Raw genomic sequence first — 9,646 nt, forward strand, 5'->3', positions numbered from 1 at the left:
TTTCGTTTTTCTTGTTTTCACATTATCAATACAAAAAAATTACTATTTGATTCAATCGAAAGATTAAAACTTCTTTTAGCAAAAAAAAGGACAACAGGATTGTAATTGTTGACATCAATCATTTTAATTATAGATTGAAATCGTTTTTCACATTCTAATTGTTTGAAACATAATAATAACTGTATGTAAAGAAAAGAAAAAAAAGCAACGGTTCTTTATACAAAAGATGGACAAAGGTACATTGTTAAAAGCTTAATTATTTAGAGATTTGATTTTTTTTACTCAATTGGGACAGATGTTTAACATCAACAGAATCAATGATAGAAAACCTTGATACGACCAGAAAAAATAATAACGAAAAACAAAAAAAAACAAACAAAAAAGATGAGAATTTTGATCAAAATTCCATTGAATTCAAAAAAAAGTGACAGCGAAAGCAGTAATTGATTACCTAAATTAAGAAAGAAAAAACAAATACTGGTTTCCAGAATAACGTGAATATAAAAAACATATTGTTGATAAAATTGCATCGTTTACATGAAAGAAATGTTGTATTTTATTTTGATACAAAAAAATTTAGTAAGAAAACAGATATTTATATAGGAAAAAAACAGACAATAATTTTGATGAAATTATGTATTTTGTTACTCAATCCATTCATCGATGAAGATGATAATAATTTGTAATGTTTATTTTCAATGTTTGAAAACGAATATAATTATTTGCAAAAAAAAAGAATAACAAAAACAAAGTAAAAAAATAACAAACACGAAATACCCCGATCAGATCATCATCATCATCATCAAATCTTATCGAACAACCCGCGAGCATCTGTCGATTCGTGAATTTATATATTTGTATACATTTTATGTAATGTTAAGGATAAATTTTTCCTCTTTCGATATACATTTAAAACTAAAGGCTATTGTGCTCATCTATATTATTTTCTGGTTAAAATGATTATGATGCTTAAAATTATGTCGATGATGATTATAAGGTTGGCGTGTTTGCCTACTACGCATGTTGTGTGTTATGTAAGTGTGTTTGTGTTTGTTGAAAAGTGCATCAACATTGAAAATCAACATTTAGATTTTCTTTTTCCTTTTTTATTTCTCTCCTAATATCTCTTATTATATAAACAGAAAAAGAATTAAATGTGTAAAGGGTAGGGTGGATTTTGTTTTTGTTTTGTTTTGTTTTTCATTTTCGAAAAAAAACTTGAGATGTTTATGTTTATATGAATACACAAGTATTCTATGAAAACAAAATTATAAATTATTTTTATTGATTTCGAACGATTATGATCATTTTGTTTTGAATTATTCGATCAATATTGATCAATGGAAGATTCATAGATGATTTTTTGTTTTGCGAAAGAAAGCAAATTTTCATGGTTACATCAAATCATTTTATTTTTCTATATGATTTAAGTAATGAACAATCCGTAGGCGTATCGTTTGAATGAATCCGTCAAACAAAAAAGAGTGGATTGATCGAAATCCAATCATCATTAAATACATCAAAAGCCGATAGGTTCAGATTTTGGATTTTTTTTTGCATATTTTTTCCAATAGAATACCATTAAGTTTAATTAATTCATTGCATATTTATCATAGAAAAAATTATCATCTGATGATAATATTTGACCGAGCTATATAAAAAAAATTCAAGAAAGATAGAGAATGAAAAGTAGAAAAAAAAACTTTGGCCAATTTGTTTTTTTTCAGAAATAAAATCCGCTTGCTAGCTAGATCAATAGTTGGATAGCGTGAAATGAATCAAAAAATCGAAATTCGTGTATGATGAAAGCTTGAAAAAACATATAAAATCTATTTGTCGCTTAAAGCAAAATAATATATGAAACAAAATAAACGGGAATGTTTCGAGAGAAAAATTACAAACCAAGATTATGAACATTCATTTTTATTTTTGACCATATGACTTTGCCTGCAGTGACTTTCAAACCAAGTTCAAATTTGTTATTTAGAAATTGAATCAAAAGTTGCACAGGTAACTTTATACATCTATCTATCCGTTTATCTATCTTTGAATGTCATCTAAAAATGAATGAAAAAAAATTTTATTTTTTATTTTATCCTGAATAATATTTATCATTTTTCACCTGTTGATGCATCATGATTGAATGAAAATTAGTGATTTATATGGTTAATGGTGATGACCAGCATGACCAGAGAAAAAAACGTTAAGTCATTCTGATGATCAAATCATCAATATCATGGTGACTGATGAATCGAAAAGTTTTTTCTTCTAAATCAACTTTATAATTCGATTTTCTCTTTCTCTCTCTCTTAATTTGGACAAAAATTTTTGCCACCTTCATCAAAAAGTGATTATTTCATGATGATGATTCCCATGTTCCAATTTTTTTGATTTTTAATTGAAATTTATTTATTTTTCCATAAATTTAATTTTGATTATGGCAACCTCTCTCACTCTTTATTTTCTTCACTTATTCAAAATGTTAAGAAAATGTTTCTTATAAGACAGGTAGATTTTTGTAATGAAAATTTATGCATGTTACCCATGTTGTTGTTGATAATGATAATGATGGTGACAACAAACATTCATTATAATTATTATCGATTAAAAATTAATAATTATCGATTCAATTATCATTAGATCATCATTATCTTTTGTGAATTGAAGGAGATCGAAAAAAAACTATTGTCAACACTTTATGAAAATAAAAAAACATTCTTGTTTCATAGGGAAGAAGAAATAGAAAATGAACAAAAAAAACATGACAATAATAAGTGAATAAAGTTGGTTGACCTATTTTTAAAGCATGTAATGAATGATCGATTGTGAAGAAAAAAAAATATTCAATAAAATCTCATAATTAACTTTATTCACTTATTTTTATTAACTTCATAATGATTGATTGAATTTCTATTTTTAAATTCAAGACAAAACAAAAAAAACAGAAAAAAACATGATGGTATTTATTGATTCCAGAATCGCTATTGAGAGTGAAAAAGAAAAAGATCAATGTCAAGGAGACAAAAATCGTATTTTTGTTTCTATCCATAAATTCTGATCATATTCACTATGACAAACCAAATGATCCTGAGGCAATGTTGATCAAATAAAATACAAATAAAAAACAAACAAACATTTTATTCATCAATTTTTATTTGTTTATGTTTTTCATTAAATCGATTCTATTCATTGTGTTTACAAATGAATAGGGATCTTTTATTTTGGTTGAAAAAAAAGATCATTTTAATTAGGAAATTTTCGTTATTTTCATCATCATTGTTTATAAAGAGTGAAAAAGATGAATAACGGCTATGCATTTTTTATTAAAAATTTGTTGATAATAATCAATGACCAAGGCCAATGACGTTTGGCATTTGAAAAATAAATGAATAATGTTTGATGATTTTTGTTTTCATTTCATTTATCATTAGAAAAGAATAGTATTGAATACCAATATTCTTTTCTGATTATAATCATTATGATTATTGTGATCATTATCAATGATCACAATCATAATAATAATAATAATGATAATAGATGAAAAAAATTTAATTGTCATCAAATAAAAATGATTATCATTATTATCATCATTATTATAATTATCAAATTATCTTTTGATAATCTTTTTATAATGAAATGATCGTCAGCAATAAGGTGTAACGACAGGATGATTAACTAACGGAAAATAGATGCCATAAGATTTCATGAGTAAAAGAAAGATGGATGAAGGCAGAAAAAGTAAGAAAGAAAATTATCTAGACAAAAATGATGGAAAGAGACGAAAACGGAAATTGAACAACAACAACAACAAAAATCTAATTTAAAAACTGACATACTAACATTTTCATCATTCAAGATCAAGATGGTGTCGTTATTGTTGTTGGTGGTGGTGGTGGTGATTTAATGAAGCATCATTCATTTGATACGGAATCCATATAAAGGATTATTTTTAAACAAATGTACAAGAAAGAAGAAGATAAATTAGACAAAATAAATAACAAAAAAAACTGATACAAAAATATCATTGTTTAAAAGAATGGATAATTTAACCATAATATTATAAAAGAATTTTTTATCATTATAAAACCATGATAAACAAGAAAAACAAGTCATCAAATAAAATTCATATGATAAGATTTGAATCAAGTAATGAATGGAATTTTTTCAGGTAAAAAAAAATCTTTATATTTATTGGTATATTTACTCGATTTGTTTATCTTTTTCTACACTATTCTTAATCGTCCTTTTTTTCTCGGCGAAAACAAAATATATTTTATGATATAAGCAGAAAAAACGTTGAAATATTTCCGAATCTTTGAAAGATGAACAAGCCTCTTTTTTTCCTGAAATGAGATATTAGGGTTTAATGCGAAACCAAACAAAAAAAAATTCCGTTAAATCAAGATCCTAGACCAAAACTCATTAACCAATCAACATTAGAATCATTCACACACACACATAGACAATCGATGGATTCAAGACAAAAAAAAATTCAATTATCACAAACATCTAATAAACATGACGACTACAAAACAAAATAAAATTCATTCATAATAAAAAATCACAATCATATCTTTTATAATTTTAATTCATTTTTTTTATTTGTTAGTTAATAATAATATTAGGACTAATATTACATAAATACTATTATTATCATCATAATGTTTGAAACAGAGAAAAACAATTTCTTTGAAAAAATTGAAAAAAATTTTAAGATTCAAAGCTTTTTTTTAAAAAAAAACAACATCAACATCATCATCACCATCAGGTGTTTTTTTCATTTCATTCGAAATAATTACCTATCATGATAAATTCACTATAGTTATATAGCAACAACAACAACGAAAACAATAATAATTATTATATGTTGTAGAGAAACATATTTTCTTTCAGGTTAAATAAATGAATGAAAACTTTATGATAATTTAATGAATGAAATGAAATTGTATGCATTGTATAAAAACATAAACATAAACATGACATCATCATCATCATCATCATGATAATCACCTGAAACCAAATAATGATCGTGATCATACATTAGACTAACAAAAAAAACATGGAAATCATTCAATAGAATCAAATGTAAAAATGTAAATTATCTCATTATATGAATGAAATTGATTTCAACAAAAAAATCACAATATAAAATCAACAACATTTTGATTTTGAGGGGAGAGAGGAAAATTGTTAAAATTAAAATCAATTATAATAAACATTAAATAACGGTAGATCAAAGAAAAAATCAAGTGACCAATAAAAAATGATAATAATAACTTTTTTTCTCATAAATTTCATGATTTACTGCTGTTTTTGTTGTTATTATTTTGGCGCTAAATTGTCACATGTATAAAAATAAAACATTTTTTTGACATTGTGCCTGCATAAATCATTGTCGTAACGAAGCGTTAGATCGGCTGCAAGAAATAAATCTTTTGAAGACAAAATGGGAAAATTTTTGTTTTCAATGGGAAGTTGATTATTCACATTATCATTATGACTAGGTGATAAACTCATTCTACCTCACGTAATTGTTGTCATCAATGTTATATACAAATAATGATTATGAATCCTGGTGACAATAATGATGATAAGTGCGAAATAATAAAGAAAGAAAATATCAAATATTAATAGAATGAAATTCCAAAACATAGTGCATATAAAGATTATCATTTTAATTTGATTGTCAATTTTCTTATGATGATGAAGATGATGATCGTAACAGGAAACGAAATGATTACCATGATGATGATTGTAGTTTATGATAATTTATCTACCATTACTTAGCTTTTATAATAATTATAATCAAGTGCTCTATTATTCTATGATAGATTTCTGGAAAAATTTGAAATGTAGAAAAAATGACCGCTTTGCTTGACTTGCATAATAAAAGATTTAAAATTGGTACAATGGCTATTTTGATTGTGGATCCAAATGAATTAACAAAAAATTTTCATGAAATTTGTCGTATAACTGTATCTAACGGAGTAGAACAGAATTAATCAAATCAAAAACAGGCAAAAATATAATGAACAATATAGATATACGAAAGAAAAATGAGAAAAGTAGCAAGAGATCAAATAACAAAAATCAATGGGAAAATCAAACGATTCGATAATCATCAATCGATTGATCAAATTAACCAGAAAAAAATTCAACCAATCAATGATTAATGCATGTATGGTTTTCTAACAAAAAAAAGGAAAAAAAAGAAATTGTATAATAATGGTAGCATACAGGTTGAATTGTTAGTTTTAAATTATGTTGTATAATAATAATAATAATAATCAGGTAACCAACTCTATCTTTAACCATTCATACATACACAAACAATCGGTTGGTGGCCTTCATCAAAAAAAAAAAATCAGTGAAATAATAAAAAAGAATAAAAAACGATTTTTACCCTTAACAACAACAACAAAACGATGCCATGAATGAGGGTGATTTAAAAGAGGCACTACAGAGTTGAATAAGAAGAGAGAGAAAATGGTAAATATATAATAATTTTATATTAGCCAAAACTATATTATGGACAAACTTTCTTTTCATTTTTTATTCAGGGGAAACAAGTGAGAGAGAGATAGAAAAATGGTGTGAACATACATACATCGACACAATACAATTGACTAAACTAATGGAATAAGTTAGGTTATGCTTTTGGTAATTTTGGTAGAGTGAGAAAGAAAAAATGATGTAAAAAAGATTCTAATGTATTTGGGTGGTTCGATATGATGAAAAATTTCATCCAAACAAAAATGTATAATTCAACAAGTGAATGAAAAGTATGTTCTTCAACAAGATGAGAATGAAAGAAGAAAAAAATGAAAATTTAAATGATTTAATATGGAGAACAATGGATTATTATGGTGTGTATTTGTCTTTTGCACATCTATTTCTTCTATGGTTATTGTTTTTTTTTTTTTTTTTTTTTTTTTTTTTGATTTCAAACATGAGCATCAGAGCTGATGAAGAAATACTGTGTGTTCCTTTTTACGTGTGTGTTTTCAGATCCTACTACCTGATTTTAGCTGCTGGATATATAAATGAAAAATATTCATTCGGTTCGTTGATTTAAAATTGCACAAAATGGAAAGAAAAAAACTAAATTCAAAAAGACATCGTTTTGTTCATATTCACGATTCAATGATCGATTCATGAATAAAAAATAAAAATGATGAAAAATTGTCATAATGTCTTCACGTGATGATTACATTGGAACAATGAAAAATTTCACTAAAGTGTTAAATTTTTATTAATGAGTATAATGAATTCAATGAAAAACTGAATGTTTTTGGAATTTTGTGCTCTTTTTTTTGATTAAAAACAAAAATTTCTCAAATTCATTCAAAAACAATTCAATTTATTTTTTTCATATTAAAATATGTTGCCTTAATGTTTTTTTCGAGCATCATAATCATCGAATACATTCACGAGCTCGACCGGCAACACCAACAACCAACATCATCATCATCAAACAATACACACACACGGATATGATTTTATTTTTCATTTTCTTCTTTCGGATTTTTTTCAAACATCATACAATTCTTTCAAATGTAATTTTTCACATATTTGCATGAAGAAAAACAGTGAAAAATGTACTTTTCTTTAACAACAACAAAAAAGACATCAAATAATATTCGTATATAAACACATACACACAAACAGCCATAGGTAGAGAAATGTATATTTCACACAGGTTACATACATTTCTACATACCAATAATATTCGTCATCATTATCATCTTGGCATCACAAATAGTGGCCATATATATTTTTTTCGTTCACAGGATGCATACATACATTTAAATAAGTTTTCAAATTTAAAACACACAATATTGTCATAGAGTTGAAATACTTGAAGAAGAAAAAAAATGCAAAAGAATATAAAGCCATAATTGTGTATTATTTCTTTACGGCAATGATGATGATCATCATCGGTATCATTATTATTATCATTTTGGAATAAAATGACAATTATGGTTGGTCGACTATTTTCTATTTTGCCATGTTCGTGTGCCGAATACCATTTTTCATCATTTTGAACAAATGATGAAAAATGTTAGAAAAAAATTCTAAATTTTTTTTTGCAAAGAAATAAAAAAAGGAAATTAAAAAAAAAGAATTTCAATACAATGCCTTTCACATTGTTCAAATATCTATATGGTAGATTTATTGTCACTGTTGTTATTGTTGTTATCGTAATCGTTATTGGCTTTTTTGACGAATTCAAATGTTAAAAATCTTATGGAATAAAAAAACACATTACCGAACCACAAAAAAAAACATTATGTTTTTTCCGTTTTAATGATAGAAAATGTTTGTCAATACAAACATAGATCAGGGTGAAAAAAAGCACTTTTTTTCACACATCATCTTTTTCCAAAGTATTCAATACCAGAAATATTTTTAATTGTGGTCGATAATTAACGACAATTAAGGATCAATGATCATCATCATTATGATGATGATAGAAACGTTGCTATAAACACACAATGATAACCAATAGAAATATAGAAAAATTTAACCATTATCATCAAACATATAACATTATCATAACCCAAAATTCAAGATATTTCGAATCGAATTGAGAAAAGAAAAATGATTTATGTTTAACATGTGAATCGTGATTAAACAATTACATGAACATGAAAGTATGAATAAAAAAAACATTTTCCTCTTTTCTTTGCAAAAACAAAAACAAAAAAAAATGAAAAAAATGAGATAAAGATCATGAAAGATGTGATAAGGTCATTATCATTGTTAATTAAATGTAAATACCAATTAGGATAAAGAAAAACATCGATCCATACAGAAATACATCATTGAAACTTCGTAATTTTTCAGATATTCATTATAATAATATTATTTTTTTGATATTCTTGTAAAAAAAATTGACTACAAATGAACAAATTTAAATAATCGAAAAGGATTTTAGCCTATATTTAATTTTTTTAAGAAAAAAGTCTACAAATTACCAATTAACGAATTGATTACCCAAAAAAAATTAAAGCCGATAATGATGTGGTTAAGACATAAGACCAAAAAAATAACAGCGTCTAGAAAAAAAAACCGAGCATATATTTTTGAGAAAATTCAATGGATTGATTGATTGAAAATGCAAAGAAAAATTCGTGGATGAATCGAATTTTCGTTTTCCATTTTAAATAGTTTGTCGATTTCGCCTCACAATGTTATTCGAATTAAAATGACCCACATATTTTTTTGTCGGCAATCATCAAAAAAAACAAGAACCAAAATGAAAGGATAGTAAATGTGCTTAGAATTAATAAATTCCATGAATTTCTATTTTTTTCTTGGAAATCCTGGAGAAGAGAGAAAATAAACGTTGGAATCATACAACTCTTATGGCAAATGGCATTGAGAAATGAAAAATAGGCTTCTGTCTGGTTTTGTCGTTGTTATTTAATACATGAAAAATGAAGAATTTAAAAAAAAATGAAAATTTTTAAAAAAATTTAAATTTCCTGTATGCAAGTTTGTGTGACTGTGAATAAATTGAGGCCAAAACAAAATTCAACGATCCAATTTCATCCCGGAGTCTTCTTTCGAGTTTTTTCATTTTAATCTTGAAAAAGACTCGAAAGAAAAATTATCTCAAGTTTTCTTGAATGAAAAGTTTAAA

The sequence above is a fragment of the Dermatophagoides pteronyssinus genome, unplaced genomic scaffold, assembly GCF_027571235.1.
Source record: "Dermatophagoides pteronyssinus isolate colony J.1.1.1.1 unplaced genomic scaffold, Derpt_VIB-CSIC_2022.12 sq0007, whole genome shotgun sequence".
NCBI classification, from domain to species: domain Eukaryota; kingdom Metazoa; phylum Arthropoda; class Arachnida; order Sarcoptiformes; family Pyroglyphidae; genus Dermatophagoides; species Dermatophagoides pteronyssinus.